The sequence below is a fragment of the Peromyscus maniculatus genome, chromosome 20, assembly GCF_049852395.1.
Source record: "Peromyscus maniculatus bairdii isolate BWxNUB_F1_BW_parent chromosome 20, HU_Pman_BW_mat_3.1, whole genome shotgun sequence".
NCBI lineage: Eukaryota > Metazoa > Chordata > Mammalia > Rodentia > Cricetidae > Peromyscus > Peromyscus maniculatus.
The window spans coordinates 21,789,055-21,803,239 of record NC_134871.1 but is presented as its reverse complement, the minus strand read 5'-3'; the positions used below and the strand labels follow the sequence as shown (position 1 = coordinate 21,803,239).

Sequence of the window (14,185 nt, the reverse complement as noted above, 5' to 3'; positions counted from 1 at the left end):
CCTTCCCAGCCTTGACATATCGATGATAGAATTGATAATTTTGCTGAAGCAAGACTCTGTGTGGCATCTCAGGCTTTTCCACTGGTGTTGACATTGTGAATGATATCTTCCTTTTTAATACTCATTTTCATCAGAGCTCAGTATTGCTATATTTTCTGCTCCTCTCAGAGCTTTGGCTCTTTTTAATTTAACTGTGCATGTTTCCCCAAACACTTCTGGCCTTTCTTCTCTTCTCCCTCTGTTCCCAGTGCCTCAGGGAGCTTATCCACTTGTAAAGCATCAGCTACTAATTTACAAATGACATTTAAACAAAAATCTCTAACCTTGGCTTTTTACACTTTCTCTAATATAGTGCATTTCCACTCCTTTCTGTACCTTGTCCACTAGCCTTTCCCACTAAGTTCCTCCAGCCCAGTAGTCATGAGGAGGGTTTGCTACCACCTTTACAGACAGTCTTCCTGCTCTTCTCCCTTGCCTCCATCATTCAGTTCCCTCTGATGTTAGCTTTGCATCCCCTTTCCTGTCTCATCTCTACTCCATTGTTCCCGTTCCTCTCTCATCTCAATGCTTGTTCACACACGGAGCCCAAATCCGCCCTTCTTTATTTTTCTCTGGAACTACACCCTTTCTTCTCCCTCTCCGTTAGAGTCAGCTCGCCATTTCCAGTGTTCTCCTTTTCACATCCTCCTTTTCAGATCCCCATTCTTTTCTTTCTGATCCTGATGCTGCTTTAGCTACACCTCCATCACATGCCCCTTGATGATCACATTATTCTTTCTTTCATTATTCTTTGCTCTCTGTGCCTTCTGTCTTTCTCATCATTTAACATCTAGATCACAGTGTGCCCTAAATCACAGTGGTCCCTAAGTCTAGTGCTTCCAATCCTGAAGTGTGCAAAAAGAATTAAACTGGTAAAGCCTAGGGCAGGTCCTCCTGGTTTCACCTTTACAGCTTTGACTGCTTGTCTACATGGAGACTCCCATTCCTGGAAACTGCCTGCAGGGTCCGGCCTGGGTAGATACCGTTTCCTCCATATCTGTGCATCATCTGGCTGTCCTTTCTTAGCATGGTTGAATCCCTTTGTTTCCTCTCCTTCCCCTCTTCATTGCAGTCATCTCAGTTCTACTTGCTCTGTTCAAGGTTGTCTTTGATGAAAACTTTCCCTGAAGTCTCTGTTCTGGAAAGATATACCCTTCTAAGGATTTCCACTTTGCTCTCTTTGCTAGGATTGGGGTACTTTCCACATGATTTGCCCTCTCACTGAGCTCCTTATCTAATGTTTATCTTTATATCCTTTCTGTGCCCATCTATTGTAAGGGAAACAAGCGGATAGACAAACAGAACCTTGAAATAAGTGAAGCACAGAATTGTGGGCACTTCCTCTTCCTCAGGATTAGCACACCCCATTCCAGATTGTACACCCATTTCAACATCTGCTGTAGTCCTGCTTCATCTGCTCAATTTAGCAGCTCAGTTACCACAGTAAAGGTGCTCTCTTGCCATTTGTGTTTATACAGTTATTTTGTATTTTAAGTTCATTTAAGTGAAAGTTTCCATAGAATGAGGTAAGTATATCTATTTCTCAAGTCTGCATGTGCTCCTGGTGATTTCTTGATAGATGTAGATGAACTTCAGTGTAATACCTAACAACCTTTTGAGACAGGAAGGAGGAGCTACTGTGCCACTGAGGCAATTAAGATTTATTTACAGCAGAATCAGTCTTATCCCTCACTAGGACATGGGTGCAGGCCAAGAAGGTGTTCTGTTCCACCATGCTTTCTGTGAAGTCACATCCAGCATCTCACTTTCCAGTGACAAACCATCTGGGAAATTCCATCTGTCTCTGCTTGGAAACTGAGGTGGCAGTCTCCCACTGTGAGCAATTTTCTATTAACTTCTTGGATAAGATCAGTCAGATTTATACTGAATTGATGGGAACCATAAGAGCAGGGTTGTTCCAAGAGAAGACAAATGTACTGATTCCTCTAATTGGGCTTCAGCCAGTTTCGTTCAAGGATGCCCTCAGGTTCTATTAGTGCACTGACTTGTGACCTTTTTAATTGTACCCTCTCCTCTTGGGAAGCATTGGGGAAATACATTATTGATGGAGGTTGTAGGTTTGTCTCTTAGGGAGGGCAAGATCCTGCCTTCTCTTATACTGTATCTGCTATGTGGAGACTGAGTGGACAGGGAAGCTGCTCAGGAAGACATGAAGCAGGACATTTAAGGTAGCAGAGCCTTGGAAATGATACACTTTCTTTCTAGAATGACTGTTTTTTTTTTTTTTATGAGTGCAAAGTGGTCAAAAAGAGGAAATAGGTTAGTGTGGAGGCCTCAGAAATTAAAGATATCCTATAAAATATAAGCATGAAAGTAGAAAACTGAAACATCAAATAACACTTTAGGAGCCTGTAGAAAGCTAGATTATTCATCTGCAATTTAATCTGAAGAGACTCCTTCCATTGTGATGAAGGCAGCATTATGGTGTTGACAACACATGGAATTAGATTGTCTTCTGACGCAGCAACAGATCAAAAGCATAAATTGTACATTTCCTCATAATTATTACCTGCTCCCAAAACATAGTTTTTATGTATAGCTTCACTCTGTGCTACCTTTATCTCCTTTTGACATAATTTTTCTTCTGATGATAGTCTTTGCATGTTCTCTATGTTTGTACTTAGAATTTTGAAATTTGGAGATCCAATGGCACAATTCCTTGTCATTTCTCTACAGTTTGTGGTTTTACGCACATACCTACACAGGTTGTCTCATAGTTTAGACAGAACCCAAACTCTTCCTGTAGCCTAGCTAGCTTTAAATTCTGATTTTGCATTCTTTCTGCCTCACTTCCCAAATGTTGGGGTTATAACTATGTACCAACACACCTGGTTTCATAATCTGAAGTTTAAACACATTTTCCTACTTGTGTTATGATGTATGACTCAAACTATTTATGGATACTTACAAAAATTAGTTTTTCCTCTTCATTTTTTTATTTTTCTAGAAACCAAGAAGAATTTTATTGAAGATGATCTCATAGGGTTATTGAGATGCATACAACTGTTATGCTGTTGAGATTATTAATATCCCAAAGGATGAGCTGTTCACATAATAATAATGTGATCAAAGTGGCTGCACTGGGAGTGTGTGTCTCAAGCTGAGGCTGGTGACAAGTGACACCTCCTAGAATTCAGGCATGAGGGATGCAAGCTGGCTGTTCATTCACATTGGGAGCTGTCATGTGTGCTGTACTTTTCTCAACACTGGGGCGACATACATGAGTTTTCTTATTACCGACACCCATGTTACTGTCCTTTCTCAGCCTGCCAACTGCAGTCACTGTGAAGGTCTGGGCTGTGAGGAGACAGATATATAAAGCCCTGACTGCCTAGAGAAAGGTTTTTGTCCTTCTAGATATTGAGAAAGTAGTTTACAAAGTGTACTCTATTGTCTCCATGTTATAAATTATAGAACATAAATTATTAAAAAGATGTGGATTTTGTTTTGGAAGAAAGGTAAAAATGAGATGTTGTGGGGGGTGTTTGTGTGCAAAGTTGGATAAAAATGTGTTCTATTCTTTATGTAGTTAGAATATTTTTGTGGGTTTTTCTACTTGAAGTTTTGAAAGGAGTTCCATTTTACATATTTTAAAACTGTTATTTCTGCCTGGTGATAATAGATAACCCTCTGAGTTATGAGGAATTAGCAATATTCTTAACTTAGCATAACATATTCAGCAATTTGAAGATGATACCCGTGGGAAAGTAGACAAGAAAGCATTTTGTACTCCTTTGGTTTGGTTTTAAAATTGAAACTGTTACAGAATAGTTCTCTCTAAATCTTATAACACATTAAACTCTGCTGTTAATTTACCGGACCACGAGGAGATCCCAAGGTGGCCTAAACCAAGTATTATGGTTTAGCTCTATCTGTCTGTTGGCGTGGATCATCTCTGTTATTGCTTATCTGACAGAGGCAAGCCTGTGCCTCTGTCCACACCACTCCTACAAAGCACTGGGTTAATGATGCATTACGAACTAGGGGCAAACATCTCCTGTACACTTATACTATGGTAAAAACAACATCGATTTTATCAAGTACTTTCATCAAGTATGTTTTATATAAAATAATGGAGGAATTCTGTTCTGGAGGCTAACATTTCATTTTTAGAATTTGTATGTACTTATATTTCTATATTACATTGTATTTATTGTGTGCACGTGTGTGGAATGGAAGCAGTTTTGAGAAGATGGGAAGGACATCTTTGGGAGTCTGTTCTCTGTTTTAGTCATCTGGGCCTCTGGAATGCACTCAGGTCGGCAGGCTTGTCTGTAAGTGCCTTTACCTGCTGAGTCATCTCACTGGCCCTAATTTTTAGGTTAAGTGTTGAATTTAAAACTTTGTTTTCTTATTCCTCTACTTTCACTGAATTCAGTTTTCTTCATAAGACTCACTGGCCCAGTCTGACCCAACTGCATTTACTTATTTCTAATAACTTTTTTTATATTCTCAGTGCCATTTCATACCACTTTATTTAGAGGAACTAAGAGTTAAACATAAGAATATATATTCAAACCTGTGGTTTATGTATTTGTTTATTTTTCTCCCCCTTTTTTTCTCCAATTCTATTTCTGACTACCTTGTGTCACTGGCATAGTGACTCTCACAAGCCAGGGTGACAGATGGCCAGTTCCTTGGTGTCATTTGAAGGCTCAACCAGTGGAGGATTTGGGTACTAGCTCACCTAAGTGGCTGCTGATTCCGCTCCTGACCTAGTGAGCTTCTCTACAGGGCAGATGACTCCATGGTGGCTGGCATCCATGTGGGCAGGAAAATGAGGTAACGAGAGAGGGGTCCACAGTAGAAGCACAGTGCATTTGTAACCTATCTTAAGAGTGACATACCATAATCTGCTGAGTTCTGTTCCTCAGGTCTAGCCTACCCGGAAGGGCAGTTAAACAAGGGCTCACAACTGAAAAGGAGGCATCTCTGGACCCCTCAGACTCTGCCTGCTGCAGAAGGCAATTTGCATAAGTAGTTACTTGACCTTTGTCTGGAGGAGAACTTTCAAACACTAGGAGCAGTAGAAGAAATTACAAAAGAAAATTCAATTAATTTGAACAGAAGGAAAGAGATTATGTCTTATAAATTATCATAACCAAAATCAAACATTCATCAGTTAAAGACACTTGTGAAAATAGGATGTATTTTGTTCTTATTTCTGTAGGTAAATATGATATTCCCACAGAAAGTGATCAACGGGTCCTATATTTGAATACTAATTCTGCAGGTAAAGAAAACTGAGTTAAAATACAGGTGCTAGGGCGATGTCTCAATATTTCAAAACACTGGCTGCTCCTCCAGAGAGTCCAAGTCCAACTGTAACTGGAGTTATAGTTCTGGAGTTATAGAACCTTCTATTCTAGTCTCCACAGGTACACACACACACACACACACACACCCACTATATCACTATATATATATATATATATATATATATATATATATATATATATATATATATATATAGTGTGTGTGTGTGTGTGTGTGTGTGTGTGTGTGTGTGAAGCATGGTATTGCAATTACAAATACAAGATAGTCTTTGGTCACATCTTCTTCTTTGGTCATTTTGAGAAACATTAGCATATTGTAAGCATTAGACATCAGATAGAACATATGGGAAAGCGCTCATGATGGAGTCCAAATAGCCCGATTGTAGTCTTGTCTGTTATTACTCAAAGTAGCTGTGTTCTTTTGGTTAATAACACATCCTCTTAGTTTTCTTGTTTATAAAAGAGGAGTTATTATACCAGACTTACATCATGCAGTTGGTTTAAAATGATATAAAATTATATGCATTTAGTCACTTTGAAAACTATACAGCTTGCGATGTGATGTGAACCTGCATTACTTTTTATTATGTCTGTGAATAGGGAGTTGATTCTTCATCCTCTTACCTCTTTAGGAAGTACATACAGCCCTTTCCACTTCTGCCCTCTATCTGAGTGTCCTTGACAGGGGCTTCATTGTCATCCTATGAATGCATCTCTATGCGCATGCACTCACATTAATTTGTACACATGTGGTCATCAGAGTTATTGATTAGCTGCTGTGAATCTTCTGAGGCTCTCAATATACAACTTTGAGAAGGACAAAGTATGCATTTAGAGCATTTACCATATAAGTAGACAATTACTGCAAAATCAGAGGATAAAAACACGTAATTTTAGAAAGAGAAAGGTTGAGCTGTCAAACTACTTGACTTCATTGTGCTTCCTTTTAGTGGGAAGTTATGCTTTAAAAAGCATTTCTTGAGTGTGTGATTGGGGATTCCTAACAGTTTGAAAAAGTAATTTACCCTGTGTGACTTGCTATTGAGGTAGGTTTGTATTTAAAGTGTTAGCTCAACTTTTTTCGTTATCTATTGAATTTAGAGCTCAGAACAGAAAGAAAGCAAATATTGCCATCGTGGTTCAGACAGCAACACATGATGAACTGAGAAGAATTGGTACAGAGCTCAAAAAAAGCAAAGGCATTTCACAGGTAGATTAAGAAGTCAACCATACAGCATTTGTTCATCATGACTCTGTATATAGAAGCACAGGCAGTGTACCATGGGCAGTAGTTTCTCTTGTGTTCATTATCTCTGTGTCTCTGTCTCTCCATCTCTGTCTCTCTCTTCTCTCTTCTGGTCTCTCTCTGTACCTATGTATCTATGTATATCTATCTATCTATCTATCCATATCTATCTTTATCCTCTCTCTCTCTCTGTCTCTCTCTCTCACTTTCTCTCTCGTGCGTGTGTGTGTGCGCGAGCATGCGTGTGAATGATTTTTGTCATTTGGCATAGATTAACTAATCATGTCCCTATTGCACTGATTTAAGTCTCAGGTATGGCATTGGCATACTTCTTTGGAAACTGGTGCTACTCAGGCAACATGTAGACTATCCATCCATCAAAGGTACTCTGTGATGTCCACATGTGCAGCTAACATGATTACCATAACCTTAGTGCATACAGAATTAATGTTCTTCAGGTACAACAGTAACAACATGGTAGTATTTGCACTCTGAGGACCTTCAGACGTGGCAAACAAAGGTGGTCTTTTTCCTGAATATTTCAACAAAGAAATCTAGGCAGTTTTACTCCTACTGCATTCCTTCATAACTTAAAAAAGAAATACCCATTGACACCCACTGAAGGAAAGAGACATTTACAGAAGTGCCCCATCTGCTCATACTTCAGGAGAGGGGGCTAGGAGAAGAAGCGGGGGTGGGGGGGGGTGTGAAAGTCAAGCAGTGGCCCATGCTATTCCTTCATTAATCACATGGAGGCACCGGAAAAATGTTTCTCCTTGGTTGTAGCCATCTTTTTTTTTTTTTTGGCGTTAATCTGCACCCTGTGGCAGGGTTTTGTGAGAGGAAACAATGAGCATTTCTGTGCCACTCTTTTCTCCCAATTGTTGCAGGCCCTGTCAGAAGGCTCTGAGGATGATGCAGGTCTGTATCAGCGTGATAAGGGAAAAGAGGATTCTGGATGGCTTTGGAGAGACTCTGTGGGGGTAGAGTGTGCTATTTTGGACTAGACAAGCTATGGAATACAGCAGAGGCCCTTAATGGGATCCCAAGTGTTCTGAGCCAAACCTTGTGCTTCTTCTTGAAGTTTTTCTAATAAAATATTTTGATGGCAAAAAATTATGTGGCTGTCAGAGGGGCCAAGGTTCAAGGTGCTGTTTTAAGTCATTTTCCCCATAATCTTTGATTAGTTAATCTAGGCCAAACGACAAAAATAGTCTCTTTCTCTCTCTCTCTCTCTCTCTCTCTCTCTCTCTCTCTCTCTCTCTCTCTCTCTCTCTCTCTCTCTCTCTCTCTCTCTTCCTGTCCAGGGACACATGAGGTCACTTTTAATCTGCTAAGAGAGTTTCAGCTATTGGCATCATGGACTCTGTGTGAGTGACCAGTGTGTTTTATGTACTGTAGGTTCTCATTTTGTAGCTAAATGAAGTACGAAGCTATCATTTATAATGCTGATTCCATTTTGGCAGGCTTTTGGATACCCATATGGTTCAGTTAATCTTTTTTGGAGCCTAAATGTACCTTTGTTATTTATTGGGATTTTTGAAAGGGGACAAATGTGAATTTTTTTTGCTCTGGATTTAAAAAGTACACATTAAATATTTCAAAAATAATTCATAAAGCTAAGAGAATGCCAATGAGTTTAGAGGGAGAGCTGCTGCTTGTGGTCAGCTAAAATAAAAGTACTCCTAACAATAAAGGGGGAAAAATAGACATATGTTGCTCCAGAAACACAGAAGCAATATTTTATAAAAACATAATAATATTATTTATGGGAGAAATAAGTGGAAATTGATATTAAGTTAAAATGATCGTATCTTTAAGCATCTTCAAGCATATAGATACTGGGATTATTTTCTTTTGTTCATCCTGCAGTGGATCTAGTTTATGAATAAAAGTGAAGATGCAGAAAACTCAAAACCATCGTGATCATCAGATGGACAGGTGATAGGCAGTTACCTCATGGTGTGATACCCTGCACTTCCTGTGCTCAGTTTGGGAAGCTCATCTATCTTCGGGTGAACAACCATGTTAAGACCCTATGCTGAGGGTAGCAGAGAGAGCTACTCCCTCCTCAACTCAAATGTCCTTCTTTGTTGAGCTTACTTCTGTTAGTTCAGATGCCTTTTGGTAAAACTATCATCTGTCTGTGAATAAAAAAGAAGGCAGAAGAAAAGACAAACCCATAGGTGTCCATTCAAAGCCCAAGTTTTTCTCCCTGTGAAAGTTCTAGAAAGAAGGGTAGATGTACAATAACAATAATATTCATCCTGTGCATCATTTATGTGGTCACTCACGCTTCCTTCAGATTACTTTTTTAAGTTGGACTAGCATGGGTGTTAGCTAGACATTCACGAGTGGTTACTTAAGGGTCTGGATAAAAAGAATAGAGATAGATCTGATTATACTGATAGCCTAATTAACCCACCCCCCACTCCCATCCCTAGCCACACATACATTACTCTACGTGCGTGCGTGCATGCATAGCGATACGTTACTATATCTTCTTTGCAGTTAAGTCATAGGTGAGTGAAACTATTATGTGCATACTTTTGTAATTATTGTTGTAGTTACCCCTTGCCACACTGGCCAGAAGTTTAATGAGTAAAATCTATTCTTTTTTCTATGATAGATAATTGTGATAAGAGTCATAAAGGAAAGCTTGACTCAATATTTATTATGTCCTGTAAGTCAGAAACTCTGCTGAAATGGAGGGGCACAGAGGTCTGAATTCTCATCAAACAGAATTACTTCTTGTATGCTTATTGAGTATATCTAAATTCTATCCACCACGTTCATCTAGTGCTTTAAAGAAACCACGTGGATGAAAGCATGCACACACATGTGTAATGAATAATTAGTTTTCAGGACAGCATATAAAATAAAAAATAATAATTATATTGTATTTTATTTCTATTCTTTCTTAAGTAAAACGGTCTCACAAAGTAAAAAATTTGTTGTATACAGTTATATAAAATTGTATATACAATGTATATACAATACAAAGTATACAATTGTTGAAAGATATATAAACTTTTCAATATTTTTCCACCAAAGTTAAGCAATATTATAAACAGTAATACTTCTCATATGTTGTCTGGGAACTGGATTATTTTAGATCACAGACAAAGGCAATATTGCTAAGTTATCATAAAAATATTATATGTGCACTAATATGAAAGCTTAAACAAATGTAGAGAAATTAGACACAAACATGTTGGACAAAAAGGTGCTTATTGGAGAGTTTATAGTGTTTGTAGAGAGATACCTCAGCTGATAAGAAGGCTTGCTGCTTCTGTGGAGTTTTGTTCACAGCGCCCACCCACACTGGGTATCTGAAAACCATCTGTAACTTCAGCTACAAAGGGTGCTACACTATCTTTGGACCTCCTCAGGTACCCACAGAGCGTGCATATGCACACGTGCACACAACATCTAAAACTTAAATGGTTGTTCATAATCATGACCACTTGGAACCTTTTTAAAACCCTCCAGTTAAAGTGACAGGTTTGGTAAAGAGAAAAAACAAACAAGAAATTATGAAGAAAAACAAATGAAAGAGAATACTATAACTCAAAGTGCTCTTTCACATTTCAAACTTTATATCCATAATTTTTACATGCATGGATCCAAATAACAGTGAATCCTAAATATTTGGAAAAAAATTGTATCTGGTCTGAATGTGACAAAGTTTTTATTTTCTTGTTATTGTTGCTTAAATATTATTATTATTTTTTTTATTTTCGAGACAAGGTTTCTCTGTGTAGCTTTGCGCCTTTCCTGGAACTCACTCTGTAGACCAGGCTGGCCTCGAACTCACAGAGATCCACCTGCCTCTGCCTCCTGAGTGCTGGGATTGAAGGCGTGCGCCACCACCACCAAGCATTAAATAATATTATTTAAATAGCATTTGCGAGGAAGAAAATGTCACAAATAATCTAGATATTTTTGCAGCATATGTTTGGGTTGCATAAAATTACTGTGCCATTTTACTTCAGGTACATAAGCAAATTCGGGTCTGGGTGTTTATGGGGGATCCTTGAATATATCCTCTGTAGATGCTGAAAGTCAATTATATTTGATTTTCTGACTATTTTTATTTCTTTTTATTATACCTTTTCCATGAGAAGTTCATGACCATCTGTATACAAATTTTTCTTTAAGGCACCAGCTCATAAAAAAACAATGTGGAGACTTATTATTAATTATGAAAGCTAGGCCTCAGCTTAGGCTTGTCCCACTAGCTCTTATAACTTAAATTAACTCATTTATTTTAATCTATGCTCTGTCCTGTGGCCTGTTAGCTCATCTCCCCAAACTGCTCATGCTGCTTCCTCTGTATCTGGCTTCTGTCCCCAGAAGTCCCATCTAGCCTTTTCCTGCCTATCTATTGGACATTCAGCTCTTTGTTAAACCAATCAGAGAGACACATCTTCACACAGTGTAAAGGAATATTCCACAACATTTCCCCCTTTTGTCTAAATAAAAAAATGGTTTTAACTCTAATATAATAAAACTATAAACAATGAGAGCAATTGTCAGGTAAGAATTACATTCACAATGTAATTTTTGTTTAGCATATTCAGAGAAAATACTCTGAATTATCTATCTTATCTTGGTGAATTTGAAGTTTATACCTAAATCATTTTCTATCATAACTCATATTACAATCTTAAAACTTGATACCTCAAAACATTTTCTTAGATAAACAATTTATGCTTTTATGTCTCTCAGCCTTATACATTTTATACCTCTTGTGTGAGTTTCCTTTTTAAATTTTGTAACAAAGAAAACTGTGAATATATTATATATATATATATATATATATATATATATATATATATATATATATATATATAAAATCTTCAACTCCATCAGAGACCCAAGAAGGATATAACATTATCTGACTAGACAAGAAGTGCAGAGCAAGCAACTTCCTAAACTACGGAAGTGACAGAAGCAGCTGGCTGCCTGGACAGTCACCCAAGGTTCCTCTGTAACATTGGGGCATCCATCTTCCTCTTACAGGCCTAAAGTATCTGACAGACTTTTCTGTGAAGCAGGAATTTTGAAGGACTGTCCAACCTTGTCTTGGCAAAGTTCGACAGTTGTCTTCTTTTGTGTCCTGCTTGTCCTATTTGGACAGCATACTGTCAGCAGTTGAGGCAAGGGCAGTTTCTTGCCTACATGACTAGCTTTTAGCACAAAGAAAGCAAACTTCATATGGAGATTCTTTGATGCCCATTATCCTTTTCTGAAGTAAATTGGTGCTTTGCGGAGCAGACATGTTTCACTGTCATGAATAACCTTATATTATTAAAACATCTTAAATCCCATATTCTGTATATTTCCAGTGTTTGAAGACCATCTACGTGTCTAAAATATATCTTTAAAAACATACCTAACATGGCCACAAATTTGATTGTTAGATAACTACTAAATTTATTTCTTAGTTATCCTAAATAGGTTGTAATAAGTTTCAAGGACTAGAAATTTACATTACATTGTTAAATGAGCTGCATAGGTGCAATACCTTAAACAAGTGCAGAAACACACAAACAGTATAACAAAAACAACCTTAAATTTGTATCAATATATCCCTGAACCTAACCTCCTTGGTTTACCTTTCCCCCGAACATGACCAATAACAATTTATAAGCAGCCGTCTAATTAATGACAAACATCCATAACCCACCGAAGACCAAAAATCACCCACACTACCTCTTGGGAATGTGGGCATTGTATTCTCTAGACTGCTTCCTGTTTTGACAGCATCTTTAGGGAACTTGAGAAAATTGAGATAATGGTAAAGTCCTGGGAAAACTAGCCATAACATTTGTTGTTCAGTCTCTGTGCAATGAGAAAATACAAGGCTTATCTGTAGTTCTGGCTAGAATAGTCTGTGAGGCTGGACCATTTCAGCCAACAGCCTTGAAGCTGTTCTGGATGCAGAACTCTAAGGAAAATGCAACAGAGACATTCTGAGAGCCTGGATCAACTGGGCCACACGTTTTCAATGGTGTCTGGTCTCCTTGCTCTGTCTTGTAGTTTTTATAGGTTTATTTCTGTATGTTTGTAGCCAGGATCCTCAGGAGGTCTCCCCAGAACAAATCTGATCTCAATTAACTTTGATGGAATCCATAGCTTTTCATTTCTTGTGTAAGCAAAAGTATAATCTTTTCCCCAACACAACATATTTTCTGACTCCCATTTTGAAATTAAATCATTTTTAAAATATATAGGTGGGTTTAATTTAGCAGTTTTCATAATTCAATGTCCCTCAGCAGCTTTTGTTTTTTATTAGCATCAAAAAAATAAAGATAACAAAGTACTATATAGACTCCAGATGCCCTGTGTATTTCCCATCTTTATGTGGCTTATACTTTTTAAATTATTTTATTCTCTCTGTAAAAGACTTTATTTTAGTATTTATAAACTATTTTTTCTATGACTATCTATACCCATTTTCTTTTCTTTGTAAATCCTACACACATTTTTTTAAACACACTGTAACTTGTTTAGAGGTTTTTTCCCCTGGTCTGGATCTATCTTTACTGAATACCTGTAGCATTCTCTGACTTCCTGAAACAAATCTTAAACTACCATATCAGCTGTTCATGGTGCAGCGCATGGTGCTGGTGCATGGTGTTGGTGGCTGGATCTAGCCCACAGTACAGGCTGGTACCTGTGCCTCTGCACACTGTTGGACACTATACATTTGTAGATGTATTTTTCTTTGGACCAGAAGCTCACAAAAAACTGACAGAGAGTTTTATTATTGATCATGAAAGCTTGGCCTCAGCTTAGGCTTGTCCCTCTAGCTCTTATAACTTAAATTAACTCGTTTATTTTAATATATGTTTTGTTGCATGGCTTGTTACCTCATCTTTCCATACTGCTCATGATGCTTTCTCCATGTCAGGCTCATAGACTCCCTTCCCCCTTCTTCTTCCCCAAGTCCTCTCTGTCCCTAGAAGTCCTGCCTAGCTATTGGCCAGTCAGCTCTTTATTAAACCAATCTTCATATTCCACAACAACCATCAAAGTTGCTGATGGTTATGCTCACAATCTTTAGTATTTATTCCTAGACTGGTAAAATAGTGTGGTTTGTAGCAGTATTGGTGTTATAAAGAAAGCTTTGCAGTTGCTACAGACCTTACGTACTGCTCAAGTGGTAGAGCACAAATGAGCACTCCCTCTCAGGTTGTTGTGTGCCCTTATGTGCCGAGAACCTTGAAAAGAGAAGCATGTCAGTATCAACTGGTGAGAGCTTCCGAGGAACAGGCCATCTACTGAGTTGGTTGTCTCTTTCTGATAGTTCTCAGTTATCTTTTTCCAGCCCATTGGCAGTTCTCTTAAAGTCAAAAGGAATGAAATCAGGAGAAACGAGGGAAAGTAGAGTAAATTTTCGCTAATCCATTACTACGATCTAACCTCCCCTGTACCTCATTTTACTGTATTGTTTTACCACAGCGTTTCTTTAAATGCATTGTAATATGAGCTGATTTTCTCTGTTAGCATCAGACAATACAGAATATTCATAATGCGTGGGACACTTAAAAGTTTCTAAGTAATTTATTTCCATTCTGCAGATGTGACTCATCTC

The 14,185-nt window shown here is 38.0% G+C and overlaps 1 protein-coding gene across 2 annotated transcripts in view; it reads left to right on the top strand.

Moving 5' to 3' along the window:
• Positions 1-14,185, top strand: part of Zfpm2 (zinc finger protein, FOG family member 2) — a 440,358-nt gene that overhangs the window by 225,702 nt on the left and 200,471 nt on the right. The window lies entirely within an intron of this gene.